At 34.3% G+C, this 26,381-nt stretch overlaps 1 long non-coding RNA gene across 1 annotated transcript; it reads right to left on the bottom strand.

Annotated features, from left to right (window-relative positions):
* Nucleotides 1–18,286: 18,286 nt before the first annotated feature.
* On the bottom strand, nucleotides 18,287–24,235 carry LOC120350451. The gene is made up of 2 exons (XR_005570789.1): nucleotides 23,868–24,235; nucleotides 18,287–18,840 (listed from the first exon to the last, which is right to left on the bottom strand). It is a non-coding gene; the product is annotated as an uncharacterized LOC120350451 (long non-coding RNA).
* Nucleotides 24,236–26,381: the final 2,146 nt, after the last annotated feature.

The following is a 26,381-nucleotide window of genomic DNA, read 5'->3' as shown; positions in this document are numbered from 1 at the left end:
TGTGTAGTGAATCTATTGATCAAGTTCTCTAGTATGATTTGACAAATCTGATTTGATGATAATCTGAAACAAATAAGACACTAATCAAATATTTTTCAACAGAAACGTGCAGTGGAGGACAACTCATCACTTGTCCCCTTGATGAAGGAGGTGCAGCGGGCAGAGGAGGAGGAGGGTGAGATGGACTTTGTTCAGCTCATCAATCGACCCGCGCCCAAACCCTGGGTCTCACAATGAATAGTAGAAACACAGACAGAAGAATGGTTCACCTTCCACGTTGCACTCTGTTGTGACTGATATGAAAATAAGGTGAGGCCTTTTATAGTTTGTTGTGTGCATGTACAGCGCCAACCATCTTTACAACTACTACACACACACAGCCAAGCAGCTTCGCTGAGTTGATGCATCGCTCCCCCACATCTGTATTGGCAGGTGTTCCTACAGATATGGGTGGGCCCGATGACATCATTTCCCCCTTTCAAATTGTGTTCACCATTTCAGATTTGTTATTTGAAATAATATTCTTATCATTTGAACAATGTTATAAGCACATAACAATCTGATAGTGCAAATTCATTTCCAACTCAATTGAAAATTAAACCAATTCAATTTTCTTTCGATTAAGTTAGTGTATTGATTAATTAACTTCAGTTAATGTTCAACTATTGAGTTGAAAGGTAAGAAAATGGTATGTAGGAGAAAGCAAAGTCCGAGGAAACAAGGTAGAGGAATCTTGAGTTCAGCAGCCAAAGTTCTTAAGGGTGTGACGGGCATAGCAGGCAATGTCATATCCACTATTTTAAATAAGCTCATTGACCTTCAACAAAATGAAATTCACCTCCCTGGCTATCAGTATTGTGGCCTGGGGACAAAGGTTAACCTGAGGTTATCCCAAGGTGATCAGGGTATAAATGCATTGGACAAAGCCTGCAAGGTGCACAATATAGCATATACATGAAATAGTGATAATGAAACTCGAGTGATAGCTGACAGAGCTCTAGTGAGTGCAGCATGGGAGATATTCAAAAATCCAGAAACACCCCTTGCTGAGAGAGCACTTAGCTATCTTGTTACAAACGTCATGAAAGCTAAAGCAGCGTTTGGTGGTTCTTTGAGAAAGAAGAAGAAGAATGTGAAGACGAAGAATGAGAGGAGAAGTTATAGTAATGATATTAGACGCAAAGCTATAGCTCAGTTGAAAGAGCATATTGCAGGAAAAGGGTATTTTTTAAAACCTTTTCCTGCAATTGGTGGTGGGAGAATTTTAATTCCACCCCCTTTACCACCACCATCATCGTATGGTGTGAGTTTATTCCCCCAAAAACAAGTTAAGAAATGTAGAACAACAAAGGAGAGTAGGAAGAAGAAGAAGGAGAAGACATGAATATTGAAGGAGAATTGAGTAATTATGATTTGATTGATTGGTCGAAATTATTACAGATTCGGTTAAGAGGTGTATATATATGCTAGATGCATTACCCAAAAAAATTCTAAAAAATGAGAATGGTATTGTGAATTTGGCGAGGGAAAGTGAGGATGGCATGCATTGGGTTGCATATAAAAAAGTCGGCTCTAATGTTTGGTATTTTGGTCCAATTGGAAATCTACAGCCGCCATACGAATTAGACAAATATTGGAAAAAAGAAATTGGAGTAAATATATTTTATAATGTAGAGCACATGCAGCCATTGAATAGTGATTTTTTGTGGTCATCTTACGTTATTGTTTCTTGCTAATCAGTTGTAATTAAGTGTTTGTGCTGAACACATTACAAGATGGTTGTTATTACATTAAGATCTAACACAAGTAACCTCTATGAACATTTACAAGAGATTATAGAATTGGATAAAAATCGTCAATGGGAAATTGGATTGATTAATTTTTGTAGTTACAATAGTATTTCAAACATTAACAAAGGAACAAATTCCAGCTTCAAATATGGTGATAGATTAATTGAGCTGGATACGGGTGCATATGAAGTTGAGGATATTATAAAATCTTTGAAGAATAAATTGAATATTGATGAGAAGAAGAATAAACTTATTATATGTGCAAACACAAATACTATAAAGATTGAAATTCATTCTGATAAAGCTATTGATTTAACATGTGCTGATTCGTTTGATAAGACACTTGGTTTTGATAATGTTGTTTTGCAAGCAAATAAATGGCATTATTCCCAACATTTGGTTAACATAACAAGCTTTGGTAGTATTGTACTCGAGTGTAATTTAGCATGTGGTAGTTACTCTGATGGAAAACAAAAAAATATAGGGGCGATTGCTGAGATCAGGTCTGGCTAACCCCGGCTCAACGTTGGTCTAGCGCAACTTTGGTCTCAGCTAAAAAATCGGTTTGCTGAGATCAAGTTTAGCCATCGGTCATCTCTTGGTTGAGAGCAACTTTGATCCCCAGGTTTAGCCGGACCAACGCTCAAGTTTAGTCAGACCGAGGCGCAACTGGAGGAATCCACTGGGAATTATTGTTGCAATGTTGGCAACAGCCATCTCAAATGCTACTTTGGCTCTCACATGCTGTCTTTGCATCTTGCTTTTGCACTCTCTCACTCACACTCACTCACTCTCCCATCATTTATTTCTTTTTGTTTTTTCTTCTTCCCCTCCCTCCCTCTCTCTCTCTCTCTCTCTCTCTCTCTCTCTCTCTCTCTCTCTCTCTCTCCTCTCTCTCTCTCTCTTCTCTCTCTCTCTCTCTCTCTCTCTCTCTCTCTCTCTCTCTCTCTCTCTCTCTCTCTCTCTCTCTCTCTCTCTCTCTCTAAGAGGTTTTCCTTTAGGATTTATCTAGTGGAATTTGAAATATTGTTTCTTATTGTATAAATAAATAAAGTTTAAAATTCTCTTTTAAACTATATTTTGATTAAGAGTTTTATTTACTTATATTAATCTCATGTAATCTTATTACATGATATGTAATCCATTTTTTCTGTTCTTATGTAAATTTGTCTTCTTCTGTAAAGGGTTGTGTGACAGAGAGGACCAGGAGTCCTAATTCCACCCTAATGAAGGCATAATTGAATCAATCAATCAATCTCTCTCTCTCTCTCTCAGGCATAATATGCCTTTATTAGGGCATATTGAAGAAGAAAAAATCAATCAATCTCATTCTCTCTCTCTCTCTTTCCCCCACTTACTCCCATTCTCTCTCTATTTCAGTCTCGATCCTCTCTTGACCATCATTATAATGATCATCTGTGATTTGATAATCTTCTAAACTCTTTTGAATGTTGTTACAGTGAACACATGAACTCCTCACCTTTTTGGTGTTCATTTGGAATTCATTTTCATTTATTTCGAAAATGTAGTTTTTTTCTAGCGTATTGTCCAGCTAGGAATTTAATTTAATATTTTTCATTACTAAACAAATAATAGCTATCGCTGCAAAACTATGTATAATGCGACATGATGCTGCAGTACTCACATAAATCGCAGGTCTCTATGTGGACTACCATCAGCAAAAAATCTGAGAGCAATCAGCACTTCTCTTCAGTTTTAAATTCTGATACCATACTCGCCGACTTGATGTATTGGTTCGTAATAATCCAAATATTCAAGATAATCCATTATTCACTTCATCCACTCACAAAATCAATTCCACAGAAAGGATCACACAAACAAAGGGTCGCTCATCACCATCTGGACTCAACTTAATAGTTCAATTTTGTAATGCACACTATTTCTGCATCCTGTGATGATGAAAGCAAACACAGCTGCCTCCAATTAGCAACAATCAACCCCACAAAGATATCATCTCACACTTTCGTACAATTACAATGTATTTAATACAGTTCTCCTTCATTACTGATGTAGGTGCAGTTCCATATTATGTTCAAATCAATTATATGGGTAGATAGCATCAATACTATCGTAGCCTAGATTCATAGAAGGTAATCGACCACTGATAGAAATCGAGTCAAAAGAATTGGCTTCCAATTTAATATATTTTCAGACATTGTTTAAACAAGAAAATATATAATATGAGTGTTGAGAGAATATCAGAATGATAATAAAATTATGGGCTACTCAGTGGATGAGCTAGTGCGTACTGCCAGAGACAAATAAATAGGTAACTTTCAAACAGTATCTTTACTCTATGGAACTGCATATAGCGAATACTTCAGAAAGATCTTTTTGAAGTAAGTCAGTTTTGTTTTTACAATCTTTAAAAATTGAAAGTTCAATTTAACATGTATTGATAATTGTTCATTCAGTTTCATGCATGAATATGAAAAGATCATGTATGTAAAACAGTTCATGTGATTGAAACATAGCCCCTTAAACAATGCTCCAGCACCTTTTTTTAGTATGGTACCCACAAAATGTCCTAGTTATGTTATAATTAAAGAGTAGTTTCCACCGTGGAAAGGAGGATATACAAATCTCCAGTAATATCTGGGAACATGGATATATCCCCCCCCCCACAGTAAATATATTTTTTTGCACTTCAGTAAAAATCATGAAAATCATAGATTAGTAGACTATAACTTTGAAAATATTTTTTGAAACAATTGAATGACTAATGAAATTATATTCCCATTCTATTTGTTATATGAACTGAAATAACATAGGCCTATGATATTTTCTATGAAAAATTAAATAATGATCAGTCCACTGAACATAAAGAAACTTCAATATTAGGATGTAGTTTTTCAAGTGGAAATTGCTTGAAATCACACCAAATTGAGGGTATTTTTCTTAAATTTTCCAGGGGAGGCCCCCCGGATCCCTCTTTTGTGCGAGGTAAAGAATTTCCTTGTTGTTTGAAGGTGTTTTCATTTTTACTTTCTTATGTTATAATATGTTAAACATTAGTGGAAAAACATTTTAAATATGACTTATGGGTAATGAAATTATTCAGAATTCAAACATGAACCCCAATTTGACATTGGTTTTCAATAAAATCAAAAGAATAGCGAGTTAATAGCTTAATCCCGAACTTAAACCTGCCTCCTAGCAGGTCTAAGTTGGAGTCTAAAATCATCATTTTTGCTTCTGAGATTATCTCATTTTAGCCTGATCCCGATCTCAGCAATCCACCAAGATTATCTTTTAAACTTGAGTTGATCTACGCTTGAACTCAGCAATCCACCGAGATTAATTTTTAGCCTAGACTGGATCTCAGCAAACCAATTTTTAGACCGCCTGTTTTTCCCTGCAATAATTGCCGGTCAGCTAACTTTTGCACTCGAGCGTGGTTAATCCCGATCTCAGCAAACCGATTTTTGATCTGCGGCGCAAAAACCAGTTCTTAGGCAAGCGCAAGAGATAATCCCAATCTCAGCAATTGCCCCTTGATCTACAAATTTTTGCCAAAGGTTCCTAGCGGTTATTTAATAAACGAAGTATCATCACCAATTATTTATGTACTTTTGAATACTCATTGAATTCAAACTATTAATGTAAAGGTAACAGACCAGAATGGATCGTTTATTGATTCCCATGTGGATACAATTACAATTAGGTTGCACATATGTGAAAAACAAAAGTAAACATAATGGGTTATCTTGTTTTCAATCCACGTTCAAATAAGATCTGTACGCACAATGTCATTAGAGAGACGAACGTGAGAGCGTAAACACCTAAAAACAAACGTGCTTTGTCAGCTAAAAGTGCGAGAATATTAGAAAAGTTAGGTTTTATGGTTGATTGGCGGAATGTCAGGAGGAGGAGGAGGAGCTGCAATTAGTGAAATTCTGGACGTGGAGACAGAGCTTCAGTTTTATAATGATATAACCAAATTCCAATTTCACACTCATACAGTTTATTCGGTACAAGAAATAAAAAACTCTGACGAGGCGGGTATAGGCATAAGTTCTTTAGATGTTTATTCTTTACCTTGCAAATCATTTATATTTATTGAGGGAATGGTTAGCTGTACAAAACCGGGAGCAGAGGCAGCTGGTCCACCAGTTGCGGCAGACTATAAATTAAGCAGTAACATAATTGGTAACCTTTTTGACGAAATACGATATGAATTAGCAGGTCAACAAATTTCTAAATCAAGATTGATTGGATTAACATCTACAATTAAAGCTATACTTGTGAAGAATATGCTTGATAAAATCACATATCAGTTGGCTGGTTTTGACAGAGCAGGATATATGTTAACAGATAATAAATTCACTTTCTGTGTACTGCTGAAATTAATCCTCCCATTTTTTGAAGATTTTCAAAGAATAATTTCAAATTTGAAACAGGAACTCGTCTTATTGAGGTCATCCACGGACCTAAGTTGTGTTGAGTCTGCGAGTGGAACAAGCATTAGTGTGAAAATTACAAAACTGCAATGGAGAATGCCCTATCTAACTTTAGAAGATCACGTAAGACTGAAATTTTTGAGACTGCTCGATGCTGACACTCCGCTGAAATTAAGTTTCCGCCATTGGGGAATTTGTGAATCACCAAATTTGCAAAATTCACTTAACCATTCTTGGGCAGTCCGCACCACATCAGTTTTTGATAGTCCAAAATACATTATAATTGCATTTGAAAACCCATCGTAAGAATAAAATTAAAAAATCAATATCCAATTTCGATAGCTGTGGTATTTACAATGTGAAAGTATATTTGAACAGCAAGTATTATCCATACGAAAATATGCTAGGTAAAAAAGAAACTATTATACAGAATGTTTCAGGATTTTGCTCCCTCGTATTATAATCATACAATCAATAGCGAACTTGGAACAGAAATCGACTTTAAGACGTTTTGTGATTCAACACCGCTGGTTGTTGTGGATTGTTCACACCAAACAAGTCATATGAAGTCTTCGACAGATGTTTGTATTGAAATGGAATTTCATACTGCAGTACCTGCAAATACTTCCACTTATTGCATTTTAATTAGCGATCATGTGATGGAGTACACACCTCTGATGAGCATGGTGAAAGAAGTTCAGTAATTTTATTGATATAGTGCACTGTGCGCAATATTATATAAGGTGTGCAGTTTCACCTTTGAACAGGTAACATCAAAAATATCCTATTCTTTGTGTTCTGATATTTTGGAAAGTAAGAACAAAATGCAAACTCAGTCTATTGGTATCCAGTGTGATCTTGATTCTGATAGTTTCTATTATGAGCCAAGGTGCAGTACACCGATCCAGAAGCCACAGGAGGTGGAGGAGCGGAAACGGGAGGAGGAGGAGGGGGAGAAAGATGGCGGATTCGATGAGCCCCCTGAACAGAAAGAAGTGGACAAGCAGACAACTACGAAAATTGCTACAGTTGATCTTCACTGGTTCAAAAAAGATTGTAATCAAATTTTTGTGAAAGAACTTGCCATAATTGATCAGTTTAATAATTATATTGTATTCCATCTCAAATCGCCATTTGCAAAGACGGAATTGAGTGCAAAATTGTATAATGATGTAACATGGTTAGAACGTCACAATCATAAAATAAAATGGGAAGATGGAGATTTAGAATACACTGACTCATTAATATGTGATTACCTTGTAGGTTATGAAAAAAATTTTACAGAAGGAACTGAGAATGCAAAGTTTTCAAGAAGATTGCATACTAATGTTCAATGTATACCAGAGGATTTTGCAAAACCCGATTTCAGCTTTTTCACTAGTTCATGGTGTTATGGCGTGTGTAACATTCATAAAAATAGACCTCATGTACGATGTGCTTTGTTCAGTGCTCAACATTATAACTCTTTGTTGTTTAAGAATATGTATCAAACAAATAATTTCATGTGTGAAAACAATCAAATGCAAAGTATGAAAATGGCCCCGATGTACACGAATTTGCAGAAAAGAAACTTTGCTTGTTATGAATTTTTCTACAATGGAAAAGAGATTCAGTGTGTTTATTGCATGCATGCATTGAGACTGCATAAAGCATGTACATGTTGCCTGTCTACAATTAATGAAGAAAGACCGCTTAATTACTCTATAATAGTCCCAGCCTACACTTAGTTTTGTTCATTCGCTTATCATGGACCCGAGAAAGTGGTTGGCTGCTGACAATGAGTTGAAAGTGAGGTTAAAGAACTGTATTGATTGGTATGATGAGTGTGAAAGTGCAATTAGGAAATCAACTCATAAAAATTATAGTTTGGCAAAACAATTAAAAGACATTTTTCTAAGCACGGTTAATTTAAATGACATAAGAGACTATCTATGTTATTATCGTCCTCATAATTTGTGTATAGATAAGTTAATTAAAATTGAAGATGAAATTATGAATAGTTGTAGTGAAATGTGTAAATAAACTTTTTCTGTGTTCAAATGATTTTTCATTCCAATATTCCTCTCACTTTTTAGTTTAGTAGCAGCTCAGAGCTAGAGCTGATAAGACCAGCACATGTGCCACAATCTTATTATAGTAGTGAGACACACCCCCCTCAGCCATCTGTTGATGCTAACAAGTATGCAACGTGCATGTTATCAATTTATAGAACAGAGACACATGCCAAACAGGGGCATTAACATGCAGTGTTATGGTTTTTCAAAATTCAAAAAATTAACTCATCTCTTGATGGCAATTTCATTTAACGAATTTGATTCAATTGCAAAGAATATTAAATTTTCAACAGGATGTCAAGATGCTGATTTGCCATTAACAAAAACAGAAAATGTGCACTTTCCAATTTTATCTGAGATATTTGAATTACTCGATATACTAGACATGGGTCATCTACATTATGATTGTACAAATGATTCACCATCATCTGTTGTTACAAATTCCGATGAACTTTGGATGGGAGAGGGGGAAGAAATGATTTTGAGCAAAAAAGTCTGTTTAAAGTCCCAAATCTCCCCTACTAATAAGGTATTTTCTTTCACCACTGTGCCATGTGTTACCATACAAATACAAACTTGCATTGAATTTGTAATATTTGAAGAAATGAGAAGAAAGATACTGGTTTTGGTGGGTGTGATTGATGACAACTCTAGGAGAGGAAAAGTTAGTAAACAATTTATTTATGTTACATTCACTGTTGAACAATAATAATTGCACAAACAGACTAACTTTTATTATTATTGAAACTAGAAAAAAACTCGCTATGGCTGTTAATTAATATTGGATTGACTTTAGAATTCCTATTATCTAAACTCCTACCTTATGGAACTTGGTCTGCACCCTGCACATTTTTGTAGATAATTTCTTGCTATTCGTATTTCATGAATGCAGCATATTTCTAATAAGAAAAGTGAAGACTTTGCCCTGTCAACTGGCTCGCAAACTCTATTAGCAACTTTACAATGATAAGGATAAATCGTAGACTAAGTTAGATCTGAGATCAAATTATGCCAACTCCTAAGAATTCAATAATAATAAAATTTCTGATTCAAGTGAATCCATATCACTACCGTAATCTTGTTTTCACTTAAATCAATTGAAAGTTACTGGTGGTATAAAGGTTCAGGAAATACATAAATGTAACACTTGTTTAATATATCTTGTTGCCTCACTTGTTAAGTGCCTGATTAACATATTCATTGCAAAATTGTGATAATTCTTGGTGATTAGAACTCATATAAGTCCTATTAGGATGACACAACAATGACGCATACGTCAGACATGCATAATCCAATATCATGGGAATACATGCCGTGCAAAGGCGCTAAGTAGGCAATGTGCATCACACGTTCATAGAAAATAACACAAGTCGATAAAATGTTTCATGTCACAATGATAGAAAATCCTTCAAATCCATGCTACAATATTTTTGGCTCTTAACTACATTTCTTGAAAACTTACAATCCTCAAGTGTTTGATTTCAAAATTAATAGTAAGGTATAGAGGTGGGTACAACTGAAATACCAAATTTGCAAGGCGCTAAGTAGGCAATGTGCTTCACAATAAATTTTCAAGTTTATTCAGATTTTTGCACATTCTCAATTATTTATTTTTGATTTCACTCTTATTCTTTTACTATATTCTAATAATTATCAACTATTTCAAAAATATGAACGATGTTTTATTGGTATACGGTACTTACTTACTGCCATGGCCATACATATCCAAGTAGATATTTAGCCGCACCAACAAAGTCCCTCCACCTCTCTCAATTCTCTGCGTCCTCCTCGGTTGCACCAATTCTATTCATATCGGCCTTCACTTGTCTCCACCATTTCCGTCGTGGTCTTCCTCTCGGATTTCTTTTCAACACTCGATTGAGATTGCTGTCCTCTTTTCTTCTCAAAACATGCGCAGCCCATCCGATCCTTCTACACTTGAACTCGCATACTACATCTGGCTCCCTATAAAGGTCTCAAAGTTCTCTGTTGTGTCTCTTCCTCCACTCCCCTCCATCATTTATAGGTCCATCTGAGGGCCTTGTTCTCAAATACAATCAATTTCCTTTCCTCCCTTCTATCTAACTACCATGTCACAGCACCGTAGAGCAATATAGGACTGATAATGGTTTTATAAATTTTGATTTTTGTAGTTTGTGATAACAATTTTGAGGACATAAGTTTGTTGCATGCATAGAAACATCTGTTTGCAAGGTTTAGCCTATTCTGTATTTCTGTCACTTCTGTGTTTTCTTCAGAATTGACAACGCCTAAATACTTGAAAGTGTCTACTTTTTCAAAGTACTGATTGTTTACTTGGAGAGAACCTTGGTCTATGTTATCTCAATTTCTTGTGAAATGTACATATATTTGGTTTTTGTATTATTTACTTTTAGTCCAATTTCAGCTTCATCCATTAACACTTTTGCTAATACAGTAGATTTAGATTAATAGGAGTATATTGGATAATTATTATCCAAATTAATGGGGACCGGGACCCATTCAGATAATCAAATATTCCAATGATCAGAGTTTTTTTTTTAAATTGCCATTGGAGAGAAAAAAGCTACGTTTTGATATTGCACTATTTTTCATTGAATTAAATGAAAGAAACATTATATTTTCACATTTATTTTAAATAAAAATAGAATGTACTTATTACATTTTTTCTCGATTGGAATCGAATCTTCAATTCGAGATCTATAAAACTTGATAGTGAATATCAGATTAATCAATATACAGACAACTTTTCAACTGAGAATTTATCGTAAATAATTGTGTTGCATTCCATGGTATCACCAAAACAGAGAAACAAAATTAATAGATTATTTGAATATAGATGATATATAAATTTAAAATAACAGTTTCGAAATAAAGTTTTATTGAGAACAAATGTAAAATGTAAATTCTAAACTTGTAATTTATAATTTTTTGGAATTTAATAATGGTGACGTGTGCATGACGTCGTCACTGGTTTGAGGTGTGTCTACAAGGCTTTGCTCTGTACTTTGTGCTTTTCCTTCTCTCTAAAAAATGGTGGCTGGCTATGTGTTCTGGTTTTGTGTTCTCTGAATATTTTTCTGTTTAAGTGAATTTTTAATGTTTTAAATTGAGTTTTGAACAGTTTTATGGTGTTCTAATTTTGTATAAAATCGTTTTGTGTGTATACAAGCCTATAGCCATTGTTTTCAACTATATAACCGGATAAGTATTTTAGCTTGTAATGATGCTAGGATGTTTAAGTTAGGGATGGGTATCGATACATCGATGTTTAAAAACATGGATGTTTCAACATCAAACATCGATGTTTTTAACATCGATGTTTACTGATCGATGTTTTTCACTTATCGATGGTTTTACCTAGACATCGGTCATCCGATGTTTTTCTCAACTAAAAAGTAAAAACAATTATAATTTTTTAATTTGATACAAGTTTTTTTTTCTATTTTTTTGTTTGAAGAGGATTATCTTGAGAGTAATAAGCAATAGTAACAGAATTACAATCATTATCTCTATCATATTTAGTGTAGTATTCTGTTTAGTGTTTTTTTGTCAATATAGATCACTCTTGTGAAAGATCTTGCATAAGTTTTGATCTCCTGCAGATTGCTATTTTTATTTTTCAATCAGGGTCTCTGTATTTTTATGTGAGACTGTTGGATACTCTTGAAGATTTACATTACTTCTGTGGCCCGTGTCAAGGTTAGATAGTTAGTTATTTAGAATTGAATAAGAGGTCGGATTCTTCGTTTCTTAGGAAGAAAGAGTTTTTTCTTACTACAATTATTTCCTCAACATGTGTTTAACACTAATTAATCTAGCTCTGGAAAAGAGGTCCTCGTATTGTAAGGAGTGCAGATATCCATATAAAAAAAACCCTAATCCATTTTCATTTACTAAAAAATCTATCAGGTATTGAATGAATACGATATGAGTATCAATGATTGCTAAAATTAGCTTAGGGTGAAATTTCAAGACCGAATCCTCAAGGATATCCCGAGAGGTTTCAGACCAAACCATGAAGATGACAAATCTTGTGAACTAGAGTTGATGTATCTTTCTAGTCACAACCTGACTTCAATTATTCGAAAGACTGTTACTTGAATACCACAAGTCCAAAATTGCTGTGATTCCAGTTAGTAACTGTTGAAATATTGGAACAATAGCTCCAGATAAAATTGTAGTCACTTTAGAAGCTCTTTTTGTGCTCTACAATCTGAGATCAGGTATAGCGATCTATCTCATATTCCAGGTACACCTGACAACAATGCTCCTTGTATTGTGAAAGACACCTAATTTTCAGCTTCAAGCATCATCACCAACTACATTGTCCTCACATTGATATTTCGCACAACGACATAAGTTCTTGAGATTATGTTCTATGAGAATCACCCGTTGAATGCACTTCATTTCAGTATTTCCTAGTGGAGAGGCGCGCAGAAGGACACCTCAAGGATCAAAATTTCAAACACATAACTTTTGACACAATGCTCAGATTTCATCGTACTACACTTCATCCTTCTCGGTTCGTCACGGCGGTTCAAAATCATGTATAATAAGTCAAATTCGGTCGAAAAATGGAAAATTTATTGTTGAGTGTACTTAAGCCCATATTCCAATACACAGAAAATTACCAATTTCTATATTCAAAGTTGCATGTCTTGTGAAATACTTCTGATAAAATTTCCAAATCTAGTGAGAATGTGAAAATTGTCTTCTTCTACCCACTCCAATAAATAATACTTTCGATTCCAAAACAATTTGGAAGTTAAGATTTTAAAAATGGCGATTTCAGTTTTTACATTTTTTTCGTAATTTTACTGTTGATCAAGAGTTTCTAAAACGAGTCTGATACATCATAGAAACTTACGATTGATTACAATTGTAGATAAATTCATCCTCTACGAGCTCAGTTGCCTTAAATCCATCTTGAATCACTTTTCGCTATCATAGAACTGCCAAAACCGTTAATATGAGAAAAATATCTACAATATTTCCGGATTTTTTTCAACAATCAAATCTCACTTTACAAACATATTTTTTCATGAATTGTTCACAGCAGATGAAATAGAAAATTCCATTGTACATTTCAAGATCATGTAATAATTTTTATAATAAGGGGTTACCGAGATACATAGCTTTGAATATAGAATTTGGCCATTTCTTATGTATTGAATATGAATAAGTACCTACACTCAACAAAAATTTTTATATTTTTTGACCGAATTTGACTGTTGAACCGCCTTGGCGAGCCGAGAAGAATGAAGTGTAGTATGATGAAATCTGAGCATTGTGTAAAAAGTAAATTATAAGTGTTTGAAATTTTGATCCTTGAGGTGTCCTTAAGCATGCCTCTACTAGGAAATACTGAAATTAAGTGCATCTAACGGGTGATTCTTACCCATGAACTTATGTCATTGTGCGAAATATCAAAGTGAGGACAAAGTAGATGGTGATGATGGTTGAAGCTGAAAATTAGGTATTTTCCACAATACAAGGAGCATTGTTGTCAGGTGTACCTGGAAATCTATATGACATAGAGCGCTCTACCTGATATCAGATTGTATAGCACAAAAATACGCCTAGAGAGATTTTGAAATATGCATCTAAATTGCAACAATCGGAAGATATTGTTGATTAAAAACTAAAATTCATCAAAATTGATTTTTTCTTCAAATTTTACTCATTTTTGAAAAATTATAACAAAGTACTTATTGGAGATAGAGAGTTCCGAGTGATCTTATTTTTTCTTCAGAATTATATAATCTGGGAGAGATTTGGCAGAAATAGCTGGAAACTGGAAAATGAGCCGAAAATACGATGTTTTTGGGCTATCCTGTATCTAGCACTAGGAAATCTTGCATGAAGAAATTGGTTCTCGACTTCTCTTATGTACCCAAATAATATATTAAAAAATCAGAACTACAATATAAATTGTAAGCACACCCCCTTTTTTATGTCTATATTGACTGGACTAATAGTATCATCCATAAAAACGTAGGGCGATAAACGATGTTTAAAAACATTGATGTTCAAAAACATTGATGTTTACTGTTCAATGTTTTTCACTTATCGATGTTAGGATGAAAAAAACATCGATGTTCGAAACATCGATGTTTTGTCTTTCGATACCCATCCCTAGTTTAAGTGTGTAAGGTATTATTTTTTTAGATTTGCGTTGTATATTGCCAATATTCTTTTGAAGATTATAAGTTGGTTTGCTCTGTAAACTGGATTTCTCATTCATAGGTGATAGATCCATTTATAGTTTATCAAGAATCTACTTTTTTGGAGCCGATAACTTTCCTTAGGTTAATAGGTGAAAAATACTATCCAACCTATTTAGGAGAAATTGGTAGTACAGTATTATGTACAAGGGAAGGAGAATAGTGAGCAAACGTGCAAACACTGGCATCGCAGGGGGAAGAATTATAGCACACTTGGACTTTTTTTGGACAAATTTTTTTCTGAAAGTGATTCGGATAGTCGGAGTTCTACTGTAATTGACTTGGGTCATCTATTTTTTCTGCAAAAATTACCACGTCATCAGCAAACGCTAAAGTATTGATTCCAGATCCAATTTTTATATCTTCATCCCTATTTGCAATTTTTTGGAGTGCTTCATCGATGGCTATATTGAAGAGAATTGGCGAGAGCCCATCACCCTGTCGTACTCTTGATAGGAGTAAATAAGTTTTATTGGAATGGTGATGTTAATTGTTCATTTTAAAATGTGGCTCTCATAACCTATTTTTGGACTGAGAATTGTTCAAATTGGAATTGGAACAGTTTTGGGCTTGAGCCTGTTATTCTTTCCACAAGTACATTGTATTTAATCTAATAAAAAATAATTCGCCAGGGTTACTAATTTACTGGACCTCTCGAAGTGAGTCATCAATGAATTGCCAAGAGTATCCAACTATTTCTCGATTGAATAAAATTCTTACTGTATTGTCCTACATTTATAATCAAGACATATTAAAGGATAAACTAAAACTTGCTATACTAATTATTATCTAAAACTATATTTACCCTTTTCCAACTATTGAAATCCATATCTTGCGATGAACAAACTAAAAAGTTGAAATGAAAGATGTAATCAATGATTTGTGCAAGTACCATTCAATAATCAAAAAATTGAATTCTTATCATCATACAACCATGTCAATAGAATAGTGGAGAATAAGATGGAATAAGGAGCAGAATAATTCAAATAATATTTAGAAATAATGGTATCATTTTTTGTATTAAATCCTCAAGTACGTGTAAAATGTAGTTAATTATTATAATCAAATGGCTTTATAGGTGGGGAGCCCTGGCAGAAGTTCCATCTTGCCTAAATATGTATTTAATTCACATCGTCAATGAGCCTCATAACTATCAGCTGGGACCGACGATTCAATGATGGTTGCCCATCTGATAACAGAATCATCTATCTCTACAAGAATACTCTAGAAAATAGTTCAGGAACAAAAAATGTTCGAGCTGAAGTCTACAATGTTGGATTTTCTAATGTCAATGGATATTACAGCAGTACAAGGGAAATAATGGATGCGGCAGTGAATTTTAGAATAGTTCATTATGAAGAATATTCAGTCTTGGTGAGATCATTGTTACCCTGAAAGATGCATGTCCGTTGTCCGTATTTATTGAGAGTGTGCTATGACATTTTCTCCGGTTCTCATTCAGACATTTGCCATTAATTTCATTATTTTATTATGATGAGAGCTACACTTTGTAGAACGAGAACCATTTCCCCTCATAAAGGGGAAACCATTTGACATGTCGAACTCTGTTGAGAACATTGAAGTTACCGACATAATAAGCATATCATAAGCTGATAGAGTGAAATAATGCTCTTGTTTTTGATGCATAAGTCTGAAATCACCTCTAGAAACAAAATCAACATCGAGTTGAATGAAAAAAGACTAAGAAATTGTCAAAAAACCACTGATTTATTGATAATTAGAAAGACCGGTTTCGGTTATTACACCATTGTCAATCACTGATAAACTAAAACTAAATACAAGAGCAGCAGAATTTATACTACTAGGCAAGTATTGCTATTGGTCGAGGGCATGAACGCCTGCCATTGGCCTAGCTGGACAGTCTCCTCCCCCTCAACGGTGTGACAAAATGGCAGCTTAAGCAACAGAATCGCCATGATAATAAAATTGACTTTGAGTACAAAATAAGAACCAAGAAAACAAGTTTGAAAGATAATAAAACAAATATGTAAATGGAAAAACTATTGACTAATGTATGCTTACAATTTTATGATAAAACTAAATTCGTAGTGTTGTACTGGTTGAAGTGAATCTGGTCATTTTAACTATACTGGGAATTTTCCTTAATTACTCTTGTTATTTCTAAAGCCTCTGGAATATTCAAAGATCTGCCTTTGTTATTAACATGCAGAAACTCAACATTCTCCTTAACTGTGAACTTGTGATTATTTGTTATCAAATGTCCTGCAAAGTTAGATTCCCCATTTTGTTTATTCCAATCTCTGATGTGTTCTTTAATTCTACTTTTGAAACTTCTGCCAGTCTGACCCACGTAACAAGCATTACAATCATAACATTTAAGTTTGTACACCCCGCTTTTATCCCAAATATCAATTTTGTCTTTACTCCAGCTAAATAGACTATTTAAAATCGGTTTGGTCTTGAAAGCAACATGAAATCCATTCCTCTTCAATTCCCTACCTATTTTATCAGATACAAGGCCTAAATATGGAATGGTTATCCAAGTCTTCTCCTCACAGTTTGAGCCTACAAAGCTAGAATTACCCACTCTTCATACCCATTTGTGACAGCTATCTGTTTAATTTTAGTGATCTCAATATCAAAATCATGATGGCTCATAGGTATTGTTAGTGCTCTATAGCCCATACTATTGAAAGCAGCAAGTTTGTGAGAAATAGGACGACAAGAATGAAGAGGAATGATAACATCAGTATGGGTTGGTTTTCTGAAAATAGAAAACTTGTGAAAACCAGTGCTATGATCTATTCTTAAATCTAGAAAATTCAATACACAATCCTGTTCTACCTCTACAGTGAATTTTATACTCTGATGTAATCCATTCAGATAGGAAAGAAAATTGTCTAGTTGTCTGTTACTTCCTTTCCATAAGCAAATAATATCATCAACATATCGAAACCAGTAAACAATTTTATCTTTGAAATGACTATTCTCAATGATTCTACTTTCTAACTTATCCATAAATAATTCAGCTAGGAGTGGTGAGAGGGGTGACCCCATTGCCAACCCCTCTCTTTGTTCAAAAAATCTATTGTTAAATTTGAAATAATTATGCTGAGTGCATAACTTCATCAATCCTATCAGTTCTTCTCTGAGTGTATGATCATTTATAGAGGCTTCCATTATTTCCTCAGCTCTTTCAAGACTTTCTCCCACCGGAATGTTAGTGAATAAATTAGTAACATCGAATGACACAAGTTTATAGGATGATAGAACAGGAATATGTTTTATATTGTTGACCAACTCCAATGAATTTTTAATACTAAACTTTGGTTGAAAACCTGTTAATGACCGAAAGGTGCTATTCAGTTTGTGAGCTAATTTAGAGCAGGGGGAATTAACAAAAGATACCACTGGTCTTATAGGAACATTAGTTTTGTGTAATTTAGGTTGACCGAAAAGTCTAGGTGGATATGGATTCATAACTGTTAGATACTTAGTTTCTTTCCTGTTAAATAATTTGGTGGTGGTAGTCAACTTATTTCTAATCAAGCTATTGATTTTGGTGGTGGGATTGGAGTTAATCTCAATAAAATTGTTATCTGCAATGAAATGGTTTACCTTACTTAGATATTTGTCCTTATCTATTATTACTGTAGTGCATCCTTTGTCAGCTTTCAAAATCATCAGGTCATTGGTTTTCATCTTCTTCTTTAAATTCTTCATGATGTCCGCTGTTTTTGTGATCTCTGGTCGAAGTTCCCTTGTCTTTTCTTGAAGAATTATGTCAGCACATCTGTTAGTTAGTATTTTGTTCTTTGAGGCTTCCCAATTGCTATCAATGCTGCATGCTAGTCGTTCAAGTTGTTGGTTATCCAAATAGTTATGACTACTGTATTTGTTACCTCGTCCTAGTAACTCTGTCTCTGAGGATGAAAATTGGACTTGTGAGAAATTAGCTACCCTATCAGCAAACTTGTGTTGATGTTGAATGATAGGCCTATTATTTAGTGTCGGATGTTGATCTTTGAGAAGTTTCTGCAGTTTTTTGTTTTGAGTGACTGTTTTCTCACTCAATCTCCTAAAAAGTTGTTCCCTACATTTGTTGTCCAGGAAATCCCACTCAGCCTTGTGCAGTTTGCTTGCCAGTTGTATGTGGAGAATATAAATGTAGAAAGATAAGCTATCCCTTATTTTATACCAGTGACTGATCTCCTTCTTAATCCAAAATTTCTGGGCGGTTTTTATGCTCTTAAATAATAAATAATATGCTTATTGATAATAAACTTCATAAGTGTATAAAAATATTGGATTGCTCTATGTAAAACAAATATGGTGAGGTATCAGTGGAGTTGGCACGTTCATCAGTCTGAAAAAGAGAATGAAAAATTAATAGAGAATAAACAAATAAATTTATTTCTTCCTTGAATTAGGCCCGCCGCAAAGTAGACCCACGCTAATCCACAAAAAACATCCCATGCCGTGGGATGTTTTGTAAATCATTGCTATAGAATTATTCATAATCAATCAGCTGACAAGTAGATTACTGTCAACGCAAAGTGAACCCACGGTAGCGTGGAACATGGCTACCTCGACAAAAATCGAGTATAGCCGAAAAAACTGCATTAAAACAATATAAAAATCTTGTAGTACCCTTCATTTTTTAAAATTATTTATCAAAAATTAAACTATCTTAATTTAAAAAAAATAAAGGGTACCACAAGATTTTTATATTGTTTTTATTAATTAGATTTATATCTATATTAAGTAGAGAAAAAATCACGTTGTCTAGTTGTTATATGAATTTCTTGATTTCTTTTCTAAATGACTGACATTACATTATTTTTCTTGTTGTTACTGGAAGTGAATTGTCTCAACTTATATTGACTGGCCCTCCAACCTCCAACCGAAGAAATTACGAAAAAATTGTGTTGCCAAAAAATTAAGGAAATAAAGTGAAAGGAAATAAATGTTGTATAATGATAAAATCGCCAAAATATGTTTCTCTTATAAATATTACTTCCCTTAGAATTAAGGGATGTTGTAATGAGTGAGAATGTTATATCAAAATAACGGGAAATGTATTCTTACTATTGGTGTCTGAATCATTTTTATCTGACCCATAGTTATTTTTTAATTAATGATTATGCTCATCAATGTTGAAACATTTCAAGCAGAAAACATGAAACTTTCGACATGCTAGAAACATGTAGTGAGGCCTACATGTAGAATACATGTATTCTAGGTACATTGGTGTAGCCTATCGGTGTACGTATAATTTATTAGAGATTGAATTCATAAAAGTTTTCAAAGACCAGCACATGCGCTAGTTGTAGGCTTGCGCAGTACAACGAATGAGTGACCCACGTTCCACGAAAACTGTGAACAAATCACAAACCGATCCACGCGTAGAAATCAATATCATGGAAAATTCTCGGCTGGGTGCAGTTTGCGGCACGCCATTGCTAGCAATGCTTTTACAAAACTTTTCATCAAAAAATCTCCTCAGTTTTAATCGATAGCTATAGAAATATTCATAATCAATAAGCTGACAAGTGGATTATTCATTGCATGTATAATACAGATGTCTAGAGAAGTCTAGAACTGGTTTACAAAACATCCCACAGCGTAGGTTGCTTTCGGTGGATTAGCGTGGGTCTACTTTGCGGTAGGCCTTAACATATTAAAATATTAAATTTACATAGATGAAATATTATTTTTGGAGAAATTACTAATCATGTCTTCAGTTGTCCGGTCAGTGATTAAGTGAAATATGATTGAGAACGTAAAATATATATGAAAATAACATATAAAGGAAGGAATTGGCTTATACATGTACATTATGGGAAATACATGTTTGACCATGTTTTGACACGCATTACCACTGTCTCATAAACTAATGAAAGAACTGATCAACTTGCAATCTTACATGCAGATTATGAATTTACCGAGGTTTGATAATAGGCTTAGGCCTATTTCATTGTTTTCAATCAAATACTTTAAATGTAATAATTGAAACAAATTTATTCATAATGCAGTTCAATGTTTACGCAACAAAAGTCCAACCAAACAGAGCTTTCTCCCAGCGTAATTGGTAGTACACGCGACTCATGAATCAAAGGTTCAAGACCAATCAAACTCACTTTCTTCCTTTGATGAGAATTTTCAACTCTGATAAAGATTATCCAAGCAATTTTGGCTACATTATAAATAATAGTACTGTATTTCAAATATATGTCTTTGTAAAAAATAAGCACAACTCTTTCTCGTTTCCAGCTATACTCAGCCGGTGCACTCTTTCGGAAAAATGAGAATGGGGGAAGGGTAATATCAAGTGGCAATTCATGGGAAACTGCAACGCAGAATGCTGTTCGGTGTTGCGGTATCTGGAGAAAGCAGTGATGAGACCATGTGTCCTTCTGATGAACCTATGTGAAAGGTACAAGTCTTTTTCTCAAATATTCCGGACCAATACCCTCCACAATTAGTTTGTAGGTTTCACATAGTATTGAGTACTTTAATCTTTGTTCTAATCAACCAATCAAGTTCTCTGATGAGGTGTTACGTAATTATAAATTATGTGGTTATATCTTTGCATAACTTTAGCCAAAGCATCCTCTAATGTGAGGAGACTCCCCGCTCTTGGCGGCTGATAAACACCAAGGACCAAAACGGACTCAGCGCCCACTCTCACATCAAGTAGAAGCTAGAAGGAATTCGGGAGAATGTGAGTGCACCGGCTTCGGAGACATTTCCATTCAGGGCCAGAAAAGAGTATCTTACATAGATAATCACTCCCCTGCCACGTTTATTAATGATCGTTTCTAAGAGCAAATATTTAGGAATACCAAAAGCTTACGATTTTAAACTAGGTTTGAGTCAAGAATCGCTTAATACTACAATATACAGAGGAGCTGAGGATATCATTGTGTCAAAATGCGCCGGCATAGATTGAATGTTTGTATGACATATTTTCAAGAAGTTGTTGCTCATCAACGAAAGACAGTCAAACATTTAGAGAGATAAAAGTAGCCTAGATAAATTAAAAAAAAAAATGGTTACATTCTTTCAAGAACTGCTACATGACTATGAAATGATAAGAAATAAGAATAGATTTAAAAGATAATGTTATAGCATAGAAATCAACACGGTCTCCTGCTTGACTAAATGTGGAATCAATATAGATTTTTATTACTTTTTGGGTTTTATTAAATTACAGTTATTATATAAATGCATTGCTATTTTTTATTGTTATCTTGATCATCCTAAAAAGAAAAAGTTGCCAACAGCAACAGAGATCAGCAAGGTGAACCTGTGCTGCTATAATCAAATAAAAGATTCAACTACAATGACATAAGCTCATATCCTATCATACCTAACTTCCCTACAATTTTCCCGCTTTCTGTTTACCCTCACATTAAATGATTTTCTGGTTGGCCGAGCGAAGTGAGGTCTAAGATTCAAGTCGACGGTTTGGCATTCCTCTTTATGTTTAAATGTTGCGTATTTATGGCGAAACGCGGTAATAGATTTTCATGAAATTTGACAGGTATGTTCCTTTTTAAATTGTGCGTCAACGTAAATACAAGGTTTTTGAAAATTTTGCATTTCAAGGATAATATAAAAGGAAAAAGTAGCTACCTTCATATGCCAATATTACTGTACAAATCAGACTATAGATTATTTATAAATCAGCTGGGACTACTAGTAGTTCTGTGAACAGTAGACCTCACGCAGTATTCTCATCCACAAGTAGCCTACCTGATTGAAACTATAGACCTTATGGAAATACAGCAATAGACTGGCTTCTCCACACATCTGTGTAATCACTTGTCAGCTGATTTATGATGAATAATTCTAGTCTGATTTTTACTCTAATATTGGCATATGAAGGAGGCACCTTTTTCCTTTTATATTATCCTTGAAATGCAAAATTTCCAAAAACCTTGTGTATACGTCGACGTGCAATTAAAAAAGGGACATACCAGTCAAATATCATGAGAATCTATTACCGCGTTTTGCTGTAAATGTGCAACATATAACCATTCAAACATTAAGAGAAATGCCAAACCATCGACTTGAATCTTAGACCTCACTTCGCTCGGTCAATAATACTACCCATTCAGAAACATCGAACATCTTGAAAATGTATCTTTCCATCAACGTTAGTAGACAGTGTTGTCTACTAACTTTGTCTTTTCATAAGCTGAGGCCATGATTCTGGTTTAGAGTTTGGAGTTATTGATAGAAAACATTTTTTTACATTTTTCCTTTTTAATCTGATGATCAAGATTGCAACAAATATCATTGGAAAGAAATTGATTTCTAAAATCATGAAAAGTGAGAAATTAAGTTTATAGGAAATCAGCATTATGGTAGTTTATTTTGTTAATTTCAACACACCGATTTTTCGCCAACACAACACAGAATGTTCTCTGATAGGTTGATTGGATTAGCGTATCGATGGCAGCCAGACCTGATAACAGCGCTCACACTCACATTTCAGGACAACACACGTCACGGTACGATAGGACAAGAAAGCTCTATGTTTATTTAGGATTTTTTCTAGACATTTTAAATTTATAAATTATTTATTAATTTTTGAGAAAACATAACAACAGGTCAATGTACCTTACTGAGCGCGAGGTCTACTATTCACAGAACTACTAGTATACAATTAACCTTTATCAGAAAAAACCTTACAATCCTCAATCCTTATTATTATTTATTTTTTGCTGAGGGCGAAGCCTACATGAGCTGTTAGCTTGTGCAAGGGTAATGAGGCGGATGCTAATAAGAGATGAGTGGACCTACAGTTTTAGGAGGCTTCCGAACCACCAGGAAGCGATTTTCCCACTCATGAATAATATTCAAAGGAGTTGTCTCAAGTGGTCACACTTCCAACGGGAGTAGCAGACGCATGATTCTCAACGTATCTAAGCGATGGCTTAATAGCGCGACCACTGATTCAAAAAGCTTCTTAAATTTTGCACCAGACCCTTAATTAGTATATAATATTTATTGTTAGAGTTATTAGATGTATTCCCTTACATATTTGTATTGCCATTTGTCATCTTGTACCTGAGAATCTCACTATAAAAAGTCTACTGAAGTCATGAAAACCAAAATGATTATAGGCAAGGAAAATTGAGATGGAAAGTTAGTAGCAACTAGTGCTTATCATCAAGTTATTTTCCATCAATTTTCACTACCAAATGGAAAATCTATCAAATGGAAATCAAGTCATGCTTCCTGCTAAAATTCAATGCTCACAGTACTTATATGTCAAGATAACAAGTTATTTTCGGACACGTTTCGTCATACTGGGCTCTCTTCATCATATTTTTTCAATTTCAGTTTATCTTTAGAATTACTTTCAACAAAAATTGCACTCACCCAGCATCAGTATTCTCACCATCACCAGGTGTCTTATTCATTTCGCCTTCCCACCGCCTCCATCCATCTCGTGGGCCCCTGGTGACGGCGCCAGCTACAGGGGCACTTGGCTACTGTCTCAGGATCGTCGCTCGGCTGCCCATTAGCTCTTGGGTGGTTGCTTGTCTACCTGCCTGAAATATCACACAGCAAATATAATTTCAAGTGAACACTGAATGAGACCACATCTTTCTTATGTCATCTTAAAAATTAAAAAAGCATTTTTAGACTTTCCAATAAAATGATTATGCAGGGCATGATGAATATATGCCATTTTATTAGTAATTTGCTGGTATGTAATTTATTGGTGGAAAGTACATTATTTCAAAGTTTCCCGTTCCTTGCTCTATATACCATAACAGACTGCGAAAGCCAATTAATTGTGAGCCCATCATTTTTTAATTATTTCAAAAAGAAAGTACTTTCGGACATTTTGATTGGAGGATCATAAATGGCATAAGCTTAATGAATACATGTCATTCCATTGGTAATCCACTTCTTTCATGGAATTTATTAGTGTTAATGACTTTATTTCAAAGTTTCCAGTTTTCTTGCTCCACCCATAACAGGCTATAAATCCCGAATGTGAACAAATCTTTCCAATGCCATCTTTAAAAATGTTTGCTGCAGTATAAATTTAAATCTGTAAAAATAATTACAGAACTGACTAAAGTAATGAAATTCATTTTTCTCAATTACAATGAAGTGTAATTACAACAAATTCAGGTCAATTGGAACTTCATAATTGAATGAAAAATTATTAAAATAGACAATTGGGCCTACGTGTCTAAATAGTAAGGTTACGGCATACAGAAGGCAAGCGTTAGGTCCAAACTTTACAAACAGAATTTTCCCACTTGCTTACAAGATGCATGCATTTTTGCTGAGGCGCATCTATTCCGCTCGACGGTGCTTCCCATATAATAGAATGCATCTTGTAAATGAACAGAAAATTGCTTTTGTTGTACAGCTCTTTTACTTTGTGCCGAAAGATATATAATTCCTAATCGATGACTCTAGATGCGCATCTATGCTAGAGCTGTCGCTAAGGAATTGTACCTTCGGTATAATTATACTCTAATAATAAGATTATGAGTATCTATGTAATAATATTTTCAAGATTGAATAATATAAGTATTGCTGTCATTTGCCACGGTATAATTATACTCTAATAATAAGATTATGAGTATCTATATAATAATATTAGTAAGATTAAATAAGTATTGATGTCATTTTACATAACATTATGTGGACCTAGGCTATTTATTTTCTAAAGTCTTTCCTTTCATGTATTAGTACCTGTTCTGGCCAGAGAACTCGAATTGTAGCGCCAGAATGCCAGACTGTAGTTCTGCCAATAGCAGGCTTGTGTTTGCACCGCCGCAGACCGTCCTGCAGCTTGGCATTGTGGATGTTTTTTGTAAGTTGTCCTTGTCTTGTTTCGTCGGCCCGTTCTTTTGCAAGACCAAATTTGTGTTTGTCTGTCATGTAATTTTCGATCGAAATTTCTTGTAAATTGTTTGAGTGTCATGTGTGTGAATTATGAATATAACAGCATAAATAGTATTGAATTGAATTAATTTGAATCAGATTTGAATTTATAAAGAATCCAGTTTGAGCTTTGTTCGAAACACAGTGTATAACCTGCAAGTTGAACGCAGAATCAATGAGAAGGCAGCCCATAAGCAATAACCTGTCTATTCCCAGATTTCGTCCCACCCTGAACCTGACCAAAACACCCAATAAAGGCTTCGAAGGGCAAGTAATCAAGATTGGAATAAATTTGGTGAGTTTTTGCTCTTTTTTATTGTTCATTAATGCAGAGTTTAACTGTACAAATAACCTGGCTCAAATTGAAGATTAAATTTTGCCCCTTGTTTGTATTTGATTATTTAAATAGTAAATTACAGTCCTCTGGTAGCTCTAGCCTGAGCTTTGTTCTGAACATTTTATGATCCTGCCGAGCCGGGATAAATTTAAATTTGTAATTTGTTGATTAATTCACACACATTGGATTTAAGCAGTTTCGTATTTGTCCAATGTTGGCATGTTGAGAATGGTCTGATCCATGCTCAACTTAAGTTTGTTGTAGCCTTGTTCTAAGAGCAAGGTTTTTTGTCAATTTGTATTTGTCTGAAATTAAATTTATTTCAGTTAAAATTATAATTTCCTAAAACTAGGCTCATTGTGCTCTTTTTCAGGGATTTGTTTGTTTGTTGGAATTTGTATTGTCCATTTTTTATACATGTTAGTGAATCATCACCAGCATGATTTTGTTTGTTCAATTCAACAAGTTATTGTTTGTTTGTGAGTTGTTGGAAGAACATTATCTAATCATATAGTTTTGTTTTCAGCAATAACTTATCTTGTGAATTGATAATCAAAGTTTAACTTTGATAACTTACTAACTCGTGATTCTTCCTTTCATCTAGTTTTGAACTCATTCTTGTTTTATTGTCTGTTGTTTGTATTGTC

This window comes from Nilaparvata lugens, chromosome 3 (genome assembly GCF_014356525.2).
Source record: "Nilaparvata lugens isolate BPH chromosome 3, ASM1435652v1, whole genome shotgun sequence".
Lineage (NCBI taxonomy): Eukaryota > Metazoa > Arthropoda > Insecta > Hemiptera > Delphacidae > Nilaparvata > Nilaparvata lugens.
Note: the sequence above shows the minus strand (reverse complement) of the source record. Positions and strands in the feature narration are given on the sequence as shown.